The following is a 14,665-nucleotide window of genomic DNA, read 5'->3' as shown; positions in this document are numbered from 1 at the left end:
ATTGCTCCAGGTAATTCCGGTGGAAAAGCACCATAAGTTGAGCTTCAATCAGGTCATCGGTGCACAAAACGATTTTTTTTACATATTTTCTTTTTAAATAATCACAGATGTCACCCGCCTGTTTATTTTTCAACCTCTCCCCTTCAACCAGCTGTTATAAAATACTTTTCATGATTCAATAATTTCCTGACATATAAAATGAAGTCCCTACATTTTACTCGATTTTGTGTTGGAAAAACACTTTTGTTGCATTTGAAAACGCATCACAAAAAATAATAATAATAAAAGTGCATGCTTACATACAAAACGCAATGTTAGTCTATCAGCAACCGAACGTTTTCAAGGCTAAGGATTACTGTGTAGTCTTATTATATTACCTCGAACAGGAATTTCGTGTGGGATGTGTATCAGTAATTGCGGTGCCATTTAGCATCAACATCCCATAATAATGCCACTTCTACAGATCAATGTTGATTAAAGACATCGATGTGTATTAAATGTAACTCGCACACGCCCACACGTGCATTTATATAAAACTGGATGCGGTTGCATAATGCATTCGGCAGAGTTTCACAGCTGATCCTCTGGAGGGGCGAACGCTAATTGAAACCCAAAACTGGATGTTTGAGAGACATTTGAGTTCGGTGTGTGTTTGCAAATGTGTGCAAGTGTAGCTGCTTGGCTTTGGGGGCACCAAACGCAGGAATTTATTCATTGCCTAATGAATGTGACATTTAGTTGATATTTACATGCCATGTGCCATTGCTTTTGCATGCAAAGCGCTAAGCTTGGATTAAATAAATCTAGCCAATTACATGCGATCACCCATGCACCTACGTCGTCCACGCTGGCCTGGATGTTTGTCTCCAACAATTAATGTCACTGGGCTCATTAAATGCAAACGGAAATACTAGACACAATGAAACGCCGAACAAAAGTTGATATCCAGTCTGGCCGAATTTCACGTTTGCATCACCTTGAAAGCTGGATGCAGGTTGCCACGGTGACCCTCTGTCACATTCTATTGGCTCACTGCTCGTCACTTTTGCGATGAGGGAAGATAACAGTTAACAAATTTTCCCTGGTAACCAGGAGTGATGCTCGGGCGCATTCCCTACAGATTCACCGATGGACACATGACGAGATTGTGGGGCTGTCTAGGGTGTCGACTCGTGCCGAATCAGATCAGATTCCAAGAGGAACAGCATTACTTGTCTAATGGATATGTCATGGTCACCGTTTGACTGGCAGGCTGCTGAATAGCACACATCCCAAACTTCATTTAAGATGTGATAAAATATCAATGTAACTGTGTATGCCTGCCAACCTGCGGCCAGAAGACGGAACCTGGTTAACGGTGAATGACATAAAAGATTTTTTAATATGTAAACTGACACATCTCTACATGTAGCTGATTTTCAAAAAGTGGCCAAGGTTAAAAATACAAAATCTGAAAGGTCTGTCCATTTGATCAGAACATAAAATGCAAAATGTAAGCCCAATTACAGGCAATATTTATGTTGTTTTACTTCCTCACCTAAGGTGTCAAGTCTCCTTGATTCGATTAATTAATTTTCACATGCATAAAAAAACAATCTAAAAATGAGTTATGGTTATGAAGCCTGCTGCGATCATTTCTGACATTTGAACCCTATTAAGGTGCTAATGCCCGTGGCTGTGTTACGTTCAATCTTTCTACTAAGATCACACTCATTAACTGAAAGGTCTGTCATGACAGTTGTAGCATGGCAGGCTGCAAGCAATCACGCTAATAGGATTTCAGAAAAAAAAATGTTTCACTTTCTGTCGCTACGTAATTAAATGTGCAGCCAAAAACATTGTGTCAAACCTCAGGGCCGCATTATTGTTTGTGTTTAGTTTGGCTGAAAAAAGATTAGTCGTTACAGAAGGACAAATTATTAGAAACTGCTTTGTTTTTTACAACATAATTTATAAATCTCTAGACTTGCAGAGAACAGCAATATAAGAGAGTGTGATTGCAAATTGTTATTGGACAGCCTATCCAGTCTGTTAAAGCTGAGCAATACAGCTAAAATCTTGAGATTACTTACGTTTTTCAGCCTTTTGGTGAATATTTTGAATACATCTAAAAAGTTTATTTATCCTAGATTTCCTGTGGTTTTCATTTGTACGACTAAATTACAAAATGTGTGTACTTTTTTATTGAATGGAATTTCCTAACTCAATCAATATAAATATAAATAAAAGTGCATTACAATCACTGTCCACAATGTTTAATACTTTTAATAAACTGTAGATATATTGCAATATAATCATACTGACCATCATTTGAAATATCCCCAACCATCTAAATTTACCTAAAAATGACCAGATTAATAAGATCGAGAGTTTAAAAAAAAATTCATCATTTACTCATGTCATTACAGATCTGTATGACTTCTGAAGGAAAAAAATATTTTGAAGAAAGTTGTTATCCAAACAACACTAGACCCCATTGACTTCCATTGTATGAATACAAAATATTTATCAAAATTACCTTCTTTTGTGTCCCACAGAAGAAAGAGTCACATACAGGTTTTGAAAGCCATGAGTGTCGAGTAGTTTTTTATATTTAGGTGAACTTCATTGTGTATGGGTGGTCTCATTTACTAAAAGATCAGTAATTGGCAATAAAACTTTTCTTGTCCTTTTTTTCCATCTCACATACCCACGTAAGTGCACTAGTGAGTCTTATCTTTCTCCCGAGCAAAATCATATACACCCCAGGTGTTAGGTGTTCTTGCCAAAATAAATGTGTACGTGTGAGCAAAAAGTGAGAGTGTTGCACTGTGGACCCATTTGCCAGGTCGCCTCAAGAGCTTTCTGATATGTGCATGGGAGAGTGTGTGTTTCTCAATGTGAGCGTGTGTGTGTGTATGTGTCCTCCGGGTGCTGTGAGTTGAGTCTTAAAGTGTCTCTAATTATCCCTGACCTTCTGGGACGTTCTCCACTTTCAATCCACACCCCTGTGGGTTCTTTCAAACGTCCTCTTTCTTTGAGTCCCTCTCCCATTCCTCCCGTTTGTCCCTCATCCATAAAACTAACCCCTCCAATCCCACCAACCCATTAATTGGTCCATTTTCTTTGGAGACAAAGAAAAAATGTGTTTGGGGGGGTTTGGGTAAGACGTCCCTCCCAAGGTCAAGAAAGGTGAGACTGAAAGACGCACCTGGACGCTTGGGTGAACAGGGCTTTTGGTAACGCTGCTGCCTGTTAATTGTTTGCTGTGGAGTAAAAACCCATCGATTTGGATGTATTGCATTACATTTTCAAAAAACATTCTGTAACGTTCTCACATGAACGTCAAATGCCATCGGGTTCTGTACGGAAATCGAGATGCCTGCTGTTTCCTTGACTGTTTGACCGCAGTTACAGCTATAAAATGGCCACAAATGCAGAAAATTTCCCCCCAAACACCTGAACAGACAAGCAGAGTAAACATTAGCTTCAAGTACTATCAACAAACAGCTCCTTTGTGCCTACATGGACTGCGTTTACCCTTTGCCCCCTGAGCAGGGTTCAAAAGTTCAGTCAACCCTTATACAGTAGTGTCCACACATAACAACAGCACTATAGACAAACATTAACTAAAAGAACTCTCTAAGTGAGGAATGTGCACTTCAAGGGATAGTTCACTCAAAAAATGAAAATATCATTTACTCACCCTCTTGTCATTTCGTTCCTGTGTAACTTTTATTCCGCAGAACACAAAAGAAGACATTTTGAAAAATGTTGATAACCGAACAGCGGTGGCACCCATTCACTACTATTGTTTGGTTCTCAAACCTATTCGTTGTAAGGCCACTTTGTGTAGGGTGCATCACTTTGTGGCCCCCCAAATAAAGAATCAAAATAAAGAATCAAACCAAAAACATACACCGTTATACAATGATGGAACATCAGTTCTTTTGGTTTCATAATATTTCATAAAATGCCACAAAAACTGTGGCCCCCCTGGATCTATCTTGGGGCCTCCCAGAGGGCCAGGGCCAAGGCCCCCAGTTTGAGAACCACTGTCTTAAACAAGACGGAAAGTTTTAATCAGAAAGTCAGTTTAAAAATGAATACTAAAATGAATAACTCTGCCTGACATATCTAACACCGTGTCTACACCGGACGCGGTGCGATGCGACAAGACAATGAAATGCATTAGAACCCATTATAATTCGAAATTTTGTCCACACTGGATGCGTCGCGGTGCGGCAGGACAATCCCATTAGAACAAGCCGTGTGTTATGTTGCGTTGCGCCGGTCGCGTCCGGTGTAGACACGGTATAAGAAAATAAGTGAAATGGAATTCTATTCTATTCTTTTTTTGATTTTAATTGTTTACTTTTGGTTTCTCTTGTAGTGAAACCATCAATCGGTTTCAAAACAAGCCCCCTATGTTGTGAATCAGTGCTTATCATGTCTGCAGGTTCGAGCACTACTAGTAAGGACCCTTGCTCACTACACATTGGAACACTGATGAATTGTGTACTCCTGACATGAATACTTAACCGTATTACAAAACATCACTACTGCTATTTATCAACAAAAGGTAGAACCGGTGTCTCTCCTTCTCTTTTTTAATCCGGTTTAAGTACAATTTGAAAAAAACTTTTATTTTTCTGTTACTTATCCATGCAGCATTTCAGCTGTTAATTTAAATGTTAACTAGATTGTGTTTCCTACCTGTCAAGTGGTGTGTTTTTTAATATGGGATTTTTGCACTGCATTGTGGGATTGTTAAGGAACACTTTTTTTTTTTTAAGTTATACTTTATTAGAATTTGTATGCCTTTAATTGAACAGAAAAGTGTAAAGTAGACAGGAAAACATTGGGTAGAAACAACGGGATCGGCAAAGGGCTCGCGTGACGGAAATTGAACTTGGGTTGCCATGAGCGCTTTGTCATTATATGTTGGTGCACTAATCACAAGGCTATCGGCACAGACAAAGGGAACAAACATTTTAGTGTACTGGATTTTTTGACTAGCCCAACCCTTAACATGGCCAACAAGGGAGCTGATTAAAGGGGTCATATGACACGGCTAAAACTAATATTTTAATTTGTTTTAGATTTAAGGTTAAAAAATGCTGTATTTTCCACACACCGTGCATGTTTGTATCTCCTCTTTGCCCCGCCTCTCTGAAACACGCAGATTTTTACAAAGCTCATCGCTCTGAAAAGCGAGGTGTGCTATGATTGGCCAGTTAACCAGTGCATAGTGATTGGTCGAATACTGCAAGCGTGTGATGGAAATGTAACGCCTCTTACCATATTTGGAACATCAGGTTGCAAAGCAATTGTACTGACAGGTATGCCCACCTTACTTGTGTATACATTTGTGCGGTCTTTGTCAAATCAAACCACAACCTGACGTACATTTGTGGGGGTGTGGTTACACGAGGCGTTTCAGGCAGGTCTGGGTGAGCATTCGCTTTTAGATAGAATGCATCTTTTGTTCCGACACTTAAATTATTACAATTTTACGTGTCTTAATACATGCATGGGCAACTTATAACACACCAAAGACACAGAAAAACACGTATTCGCACCATATGACCCCTTTAAGATTCACCTCATATTCATGGTTGGCCAAGCACTTGACGTATGTTGTTACCAGCACTGAAATCTCATACGTACACAACAAGACTTATTTCACGCAATCAACTAGCCACAAAACAATTAAGTTATGATTCATAATGTACCTGTTGGGAGAGCAAACAAATTCTTGGTTTGCAGGTTCAAAGCCATAGTGTAAGTATAGAAAGATGTTTGCAACTATAATATATACTGGTGTGTTTCCAAGAACCCATTATGACAGTACAACCAGCAATCCATTAAACCCAATTCATAGGAAAATAAATAACAAACGAGAAAAACCCCAAACAGACTGCAAATTGCTAGACACAGATGTTATTTGGCGATGTCCTTGCCTATGTGAAAATTACATTTGAGGGCACATAAAGGCAGATGCCTTGTTGAAGATAATAGTCATAACTACAAATGTTCAATTCCAAAAACAGAAGAGAAAAAATTCATAATGGCATTGCCATGGAGACTGTAATTATCGTGCTCTGTCTCCGCAGATGTGAGCAGAACGAATGAGTGAGGGCGGTAACACGCTGGCGTAACGGCGGCGAATATAGTAGCCCTCGCTGCCAGTAAACAACCCTTCCGTGCAGCCAGCATCCTGCTGTAAAGTACACTATCTTTCTGGTCGGGTTGCCATGGAAACCAGGAAGGAACAGAATGCTCTTGAAAGTGAGTCTGAACTGCTAGACAGACAGGTCACTGTGGCCAATGCTAAGTTATGCGACCTTGATATTTATGCGCCAGTGTGAAGACAGATTTAGATTCGCACTGTTTTTGATATGTGCAAGGTTTTTACATTAAGCATGCAGTGTTTTTTCTCTAGTCACGTGGTTTTATTATAGTAAAAGTAAAGTAGCGTTTTATAACAACAGTTTAACTACAATTATTAAATATACAAATACTACTAAATGGTTAAATTATGGTTACTGCACTAAAACAATAGCCAGTTTGTGGTTCTTAAGGTTTTAATACAAATAAACCCCCCAAAAGGAATAGTTCACACTTAACCCGAAAATGAATATTCTCTCATCATTTACTCACCCACATGTCATTTCAAACTTGTATGGCTTTCCTTCTTTCCGGAACACAAAAGAAAATATTTTGAAGGACATTTGTAACCAAACAACATTGTGGCCCCCGTTGACTTTCATTGTATGGACACAAAATCACTGAGACATTTCTCAAAATATCCTCTGTTGTGTTCCACAGAAGAAAGAGACTTATTCAGGTTTGAATCAACATTAGGGCAAATAAATGATGACAAGATTTTTTTTGCCAAAACTATCCCTTTCAACCATTGTTAATTTTTCTAAGGGTGTCAAAACGTAACCAATATGAAAGCTAAGTTAATTGACTTAATTTAAAGGGAATTTGTACAAAGACAGATTGAAATTTAGCGTTACTTCTTGGTATTCTTAAATAATATCCCACAATTTGTCTGTAAAAACACAATAGAAAAGTCATTTCTCCTGACCCATGACTGCAGTGGCACATGTCAGTCTGCCAGCGTCGCAGGATGGTTTTAACCAGCGCAGGACTATTCCTGTCAGTCGCTGCCATTATCAGGAGACGGCTGATGGCTGGCTTTTTTTTGTAATTGACAGGTTGAAAGCTGTGGCCCTTGTGTCCTTAATCACTCCAGCAGCATTAATTAGCCATTTCTCCTCTCCGCCAATTAAGCATGCATAAAGCAAAGTATTCAAATAAATGATCCGGTCTGGACCCCATATGTCTGTTGCATTCACAAAGCCCAAATATAGTTCCTGTTTCCACTCTTTTCACCAATTAAGCACTGATCAAAGCATTGCTTGATTTGACAGAATCAGATTTGGCAGGAAAGAAGAGAGCTCTGCTGTATAATTTATTTCCGGACAATAAATAAATGTATAACAAGATTAATTAGTAAATGAGCAGAAGTCGGTTTGACGGGACTTCAAAGGAATGTACGAACATGAGTTTGGATGCTAATTTTTGGTTCGTATTCTAGTCTAACAGGAAAATGGTTAAATTAAACTGCAAATTTAATCTCGGTTCTTTCACTTGTATTTCTCGATCTTATATAGGTTGATCGTTTTTGCAACTGGGGGACGATGAATGTCGCCATTATTGCTCAGATCTACAGAAGGGCTTGCCGAGAAGATGAGTGCTACTACTTTTCTGTTACTTAGGGCCCAATTCTACACCCGGCGCAAGGCGCAAGTATTTTTGCTAGTTTCCGCCCAACGCAGTTCTCATTTTCCCGTCCTGCGCCGCATTGTTTAAATAGCAAATGCATTTGCGCGCACATGGGCGTGATGGTCTAAAAAAGAGGTGTGCTCAGGCGCATTGTTGGCGCGTTGCAATTTTGAGGAACTGAAAATAGACTGCGCCTTAGACCAACTCAAACCTGTTCTAATGTCTAAAGTCAATGGCGCAATATTTTTTTGCTAAAAATAGGGCGCATTAGTAGAAAATGCGCCTCTGGGCGGGTCCACATACAACGCGCTTTCACTTTACTTATTACACAGAGGGAAGCGCAGCAGCACACAAACATACCAAATATAAAAAATAAATGGATTACAATGTACAAGATTATTATTGTGTAGATAAAGATAAAAATCCGGCTTGTCATGTAGATGATATGCTCGCGCGCTTTAACCTCACGCACGAACAGATGCGTATCCTCTCTAGAGAAGCGTGTAGTCTTTGCTCTTGCAAAATCCGCCGTATAAGAAGCGAATTAGCCATGGTGCGAGCGCAACTGGCTCTTAAAGGGAATGAGAGATGAGACTCTGATTGGTTTACTGCACATTACGCCCATCAAACACCCATTACTCATTAAGAGAATCGGAACAACCCGTTTAGACCATGCACTCGGGCGCACCGACCGTTTTCCCGTCGTTAAATTAGCAAAAGTGGATTCGGACACGCCCTGAGTGCACATGCTCTTTAAACCATGCGCTTGGATCGTGAAAATAGGGCCCTTAGTGTTTGGACATATAAGTGGGTAATGAAATGGGCAAAAAAAGTTCCATATCATCGTTGACAGTGCAAAGGTGGTGGGTTTGATTCCTAGAGAACAATTTATGCAATGCTAACACAATGCTCTACCATCAGCTAAAGAAACAAATACAGGAACAGAACAAAAAATATATCATAGAGAATTTGGAGATTTGCCCTGTAAGAAGCCACCTAGCAACCACTCAGAACACCCTAGCAATGCCCTAGAAACCACACTCCGGTGGTTGAAAAAGGGAAAAACCCAACCGTTGGGTTAAATTAACCCAGAAAAGCTTTATATTTGACCCAACAATGGGTTAAAACACGAAAGCACTACAAACATTTTCAGTCAATTTTTTCAGTCAAAACTTGAAATATAAATTCGCAGAGAATGTATTTATTACCAATATATGGAATCATTTGTTTATATTTTACTAAACCCCTGTTGATAGTCAGTTATGTTGAGTCCCAACATAAGAAATATATCTTAAGAAATACAGTATATAGTCTATGCACGAGTTTTCTATTTTAAGAGAAAATGTATGCGTTATGGATGTGACAAAAAAGGACACAAATTTTTGAGAGACAAAATACTTTGTAGGATTTCTGTGAATTAAAATGCACAAACCAGAAGGGAATGGCTCTATATGGACCATAAAATAATTCTTTTCATTTTCATGTGGCCATTTACGAGGAATATGGACCGTTATGGATGTGACATTTCACTAACCTGGCTTTGGAAAACTATGCTTAAAAAAGCACAAATTTTTAAGAGAGACTTCCCATTGATATTTAAACCACCAAATATTGACACCTGAGCGATTAGTATGGTGAAAACCTTTCGTAAAAACTTTAGATTTTTCATCTTAAGGTTGATATTTGCATGGAATTGTCCCTTAGCAACTGTCTAGCAACACCCTTGCCTAGCATTATGATATATCTAGACCTATCCTGCATACTCAAGCAGACACATTTTTTAATCTGATCGTGAGTTAAAAACTATAACCTCAGGCCAGCCACACTTCAAGCACAAGTATCTTAAAAGCTAAAACGCTGAAATTTTGCCAACAGCACATTCGATATCTGACATAAAATCCTCAGGTTGCTCACCGGACCCTTTTGTAATCTTATCGACTCCCCCTTGAATCGTGAACCCACACCCACATATAAACACACAAATGTAGACGCTTACACACGTGTGCCTGTCTCAGATCAAGGGCATCGAAGCACACATTTAACCTCCATCTGTAGATGCTCCTCCATCTTTTGTTTATCAGTATGCAGATGAAAGGAAAAACCTATAGAGGACCTTTAAGACCCAATGGAGCTCCTCGAGGTTCCTTTAATCAAACCTGCCAAGGCGTAACGTCTGAAGTTCAACCTAACGCTCTTCCGCATCGGTAAATAAGTTATTTATTAGACTACTCAGCCATTGTGAAGTATGATTGTTAGGCCTGTCAATCAGACGCAGTCATTTTGTGGGCTCTTTCATGTATGCAATGACTTCACAGATGCGGGATGCGTTCAGCGCTTCAAAGCCTGCACCCGAAGGAATGCTTTATTGTTTAGACGTGGCTCTTTTATTGCTCAAAGAGACAATAAGTTCTCGGTTTCATGACTCTGTTGTGATGTTTCTATTCATAATGTGTAGTAGAAATACAAATAGACACAAATGAGACAATTGATGGCATTATAATAAAGAAACGTATCAAGATCAATGTGTTGGCTATAACAAAATAGGATCAGATTTTAAATAAGGAAGATAATTTGTTGCTTAATGAATCTGGGGAGAAACAATTGTTTCTCAAATCATTTTTCTTTCCAAAGACATCCACATTTGTGATGACAAATTGGTCATACACAAATGTCACAATCTTACAAGAAATAAAATCTTTCAGCAAAATGCATTATTGTATACTGTCAGAATGTGTTTGTGTGTGTGGAAGGTTTATTTCACTCCCGTTATTTCAAGGCTGACTATTTAACCGGCACTAGCAACCCAACCAACAGGAAAATCGACCTCCCTTCTGAGAAGCACAAGACTTGATCCTCTCTATAGTTCTCTGAATCTCCTCTCTCTTTCTCTGAATTAAAACACAGGTCCATCCATCACACGTTTTTTCTCATTTTCAAAGAGGATAGAGGAGCCAGTTATCTTTCCGAGGCCGTAATAAGAAGCAATGGTTTCCTTTATTACTTCCATGTTTAGTGGCCCAACTTTATGGCACGCTGGCTCCTCCTCTGTGATGTACTGTCAAACTGACACAATCCCTCATTCTTTCCTTTCATCTGCATGATGGAAGACGAGTCCTCGGGACTATAACATCTGCGGAGAGCCAAAGTTTGAGATGAACATACTTGAAATAAGTGAAAGGCGGATATACTGATAATAGCACTTATGGAAATTGACTTTATGAAACGGCTAAATCAGAGACGTCCTCATTCTGCTTAAACTATTAAGCCCCAACTTCTTTTTTTCCCTCCAAGACATGCACTCTCTATCCTTTAGACAAATTCAATCCACATTCACAGTCCTGGTATAAGGTCAGAAACTGCAAGTCATCAAGAGAATGAAGTGATAGAGAAGATAAAGAGAGCTCAACAGAAGCAATATGCAGCTGCTCGGTTATTGATTTTCTTGTGCCATGCTCTGCCCTCGGTCACATACCCAGAACTCCATCAGGGCAAGAGTATAAGCCATAGGGACACACGACAGACTGGGGGCAGCTCTGTCATGACAGGCCATTTGAAGAGCGTGTTACACACACCCACACCATTTGATATCCACAGGGAAAAGAGAAAAAGCACAATAAAAGGCGTGCAGGCCATGTTGTTGAGAGCGGCCTCTGTCTTGGGACCGGATTTGGGCACGCTGTGTGACAAGAAGCTCATGGACCAGCCCTGACCTCAAGTTGGGATCAGATCTTCCTGCTTAAGCAAGTCAGAGAGGAGCTTTTAACAAGAAGGACTCACCAGGACAGCACCAGGCTAGCCGCTGCTAATGCTTAGGGATAGTGGAAGTCATTCTGGTGTGTTCAAGTCATTTTTAGTGTGAAAAGGGATTTTTTGTTTCGTCAATGATAGCAAGGACTGTACCAACCAAAACATCTATATTTTTATAAATATACTGAGGGTTATAATATATATTTATTTATTTTGTTTTTCTAATGATAGCAAAGACTGTACCAACAAATGTATACTGTATATACTGTATATATATATATATATATATATATATTATATAAATATATTAATGGATTTAACAAACACGTGTACACATACATGCATTTTTCTATTTGTGTGCTTGTGTGTGCGTGGGTTTCTATACCTTCTGGGGACCAATGGTCTTAACCAACCATCATTGTCTTTTCAGTTCAATCAAATGGATTAAAATAAATTGATTGAACATGACATTACTGACTAAAGAACTTGTTTTTTGTATTTTTAATAATATTTTTGTATTTTTTGTTTAGTTTAATTTTTAGCAGTTTTGCAAAAAATGTACTTTCATTTATATTGGTATTTCTTAGATCGTCATATAGGTTTATATAATAAGTGTATTTTTATTTATTACGTTTTTATTTTATTCACCAACTTTAGTGCCAAACTCAAAGGTTAATTGCCAAGGCAACATTTCTAATATTTGCCTAGTAAAATATATATAATATATTTATATATACATACAATTAATTTCATTTTCAGTCTTGTTTTAATATGTTAAATAATGTGTTAAATATGCTTAATACATAATGTGGTTTTACTACAATAAAGCTTCTAAGAAAATGCTATAATTGCTATGACTAAATCAAAACAGTTTCATTGTTATTATGTGTTAATTGATTCCTAATGCCGTGTGCTAACTGTGCCATTAAAGTTTACAGCTCAACGGCCCACAAGAGTTCAGTGGCATCTTTAACACTCATACCTTCAAGTGTCTGTGGTGGCTGTGATGATGGCTAACAAGGATTACAGTTAGTGGCATAGGCCATGTCCTTTCTTTTCTGCCTCTGAAGGCCACAGGCTCTCAGCGTGACACAAAGTATCTCATCCCCTGTGCCCTGGACTTCCGCCCAGCCATCTGCTGTCCCTGCAGCAGCTGCCAATCATCAGACAAAAAAACTCCTTTCCAGAATCTTTCATCTTCTGATTGATCGGCAAGCTAATGCAAGACACGATTCAGTTAGTAGCGGCATGATTGCTAGCATGCTAATACATATGTTTATTATAAAAATGCTTTTTGTATGGTATCTATCCCCTTGTTTATACCGCACGCATCTGCGGCATGTTAAGGCTCCGGCAAGGTTTTGTTCCGTTCTCAATGCGGTGCCAATGTACACCAGGAGCGTCTCAAACGCGAAGTGTTAGTTCTTTCATGATTTTAGGGGTTTTTACCATAAGAAAGTTGGCAAAATGGTTCTTTGTCCAGTATATTGTTGTGTTTATTGCTATGAGTCATGCTTTGTTCCCTTACGAAAATTGACTGGTTTTGTTCGAAGATGAACCTCTCGTCATCTATTTCTGGTCTTATGTCAGGGATATGTGATGTGAAATAGTCTGCAAAGGGACTTTTATTTTGACATAAAACTGTGTGGCTTGTACGTGGCGTCCATCAAAAATAGACATATCTTTGGTGCGCCTCTTTAGAGAGGCGGCGCTTCTGGGATGATTCAGTAGCGTGCTGCTGCGCGGCTGTTATAAACAAAAGCACTGCCTAGAGTGGCCACGATCAGCTCCGGTGGCCGTGTGGGAGCTGTAACGCGTCGCACACGCGTGCAGTGTAAAGGCCCAGGTATTCTTGACTTTACGCGTCCGTCTCGCGCACAAACGCGAGATTTAGTGACACAGGTTCTTGAGCATACTCAATCACGGATAAGTGCGGAAAGACGACTTCGACACATGCGCATCATGTCACCGAGAGGACTCGGCTGAAACAACATTTTTTCACACAAGCGCTGTTGTGCGCAGCCCATCCGCGCGGACAACCGCAGACCCTGCGATGACGAAAATTACGTCATTCGGGCGGCCGTACTTTACTTTTGCCTTAAATGAGGGGTAACTGGTTTTGGTACACACACTTTAATATGACTATAGTTACCAAATTAAACCATTGATGGATCCTCATTTGATCAACGTAACGATTCAAAAACGTAATGTAAATGTTAGCAGCTAGCTAGTGTTTTGCTGTTTTAAGCGGTTGAGCAGAATAAATACATACAGTATACATGCCCTCATGAGCAGATGAGAATCATCTGCCACTCAGAATCATTCATTCTAGAGCTGTCAGTCAATATCTGTCAAGTACATGGGCGTGTTGATTGGACAGATGACATTTTCACTATATATTAGCGTGTTTGCTGCCGGTCCGATAAAGCACATCAATACGCTTAGACTCTCCGCATACACAGACCACATCTCACCAGGCTATTTGTTTCTCCATTTCATTTCATTTCATTAAAAACAGAACACAGGTTGCTTCTAATGCTTGTGTATGTTCGTTTCATTTTTTAGACCTTTCATGACATTTCTTTGACATTAGCAATAAATCAAGTAGGCAACGTGAACCAGCGCTATCGATCACAGGCTGTGCACTCTTGAAACTCATGTTCCTCTGATTCCATGGAAACATCCTGAAGTGACTCAACACAGCTTCACGATGGACAGTGTCTCACAAACCTTGAAAAACTTCTACAATACAAGTGGAGGCAAAAATAAAACACTTAAACAGACAGTAACAAAATGGGATGGATGTCCTGAAACTCATGAAAACCATTAGGTGACTCAGTCATTTTTTTCATGATGCTCAAACCAGAATTGTTGGACAACACTGATTGGACATTCAAGATGAATGCTGATGTTGCTATGCTAGCGCTGCAGTTGTTCAAGGGCTGAACCTGAAGAAAACTTGATAAATGCGTCACGAAAGTGCACCGCATCCCTCAAACCAGATTTCTCCTTGAACCAAAGGATATGTTCCCACTTAAACTACTGCTTTCTCTATCCCTTCATCCCTTCTTTTGTTATCATATCCTGTTTTCATGATCTTCAAAGCAAAGTGTGACTACAGTAACTGCACGGCGCCTAGCAT

The sequence above is a fragment of the Triplophysa rosa genome, linkage group LG23 (genome assembly GCF_024868665.1).
Source record: "Triplophysa rosa linkage group LG23, Trosa_1v2, whole genome shotgun sequence".
Classification (NCBI taxonomy): Eukaryota; Metazoa; Chordata; class Actinopteri; order Cypriniformes; family Nemacheilidae; genus Triplophysa; species Triplophysa rosa.
This window is presented reverse-complemented; position numbering follows the sequence as displayed.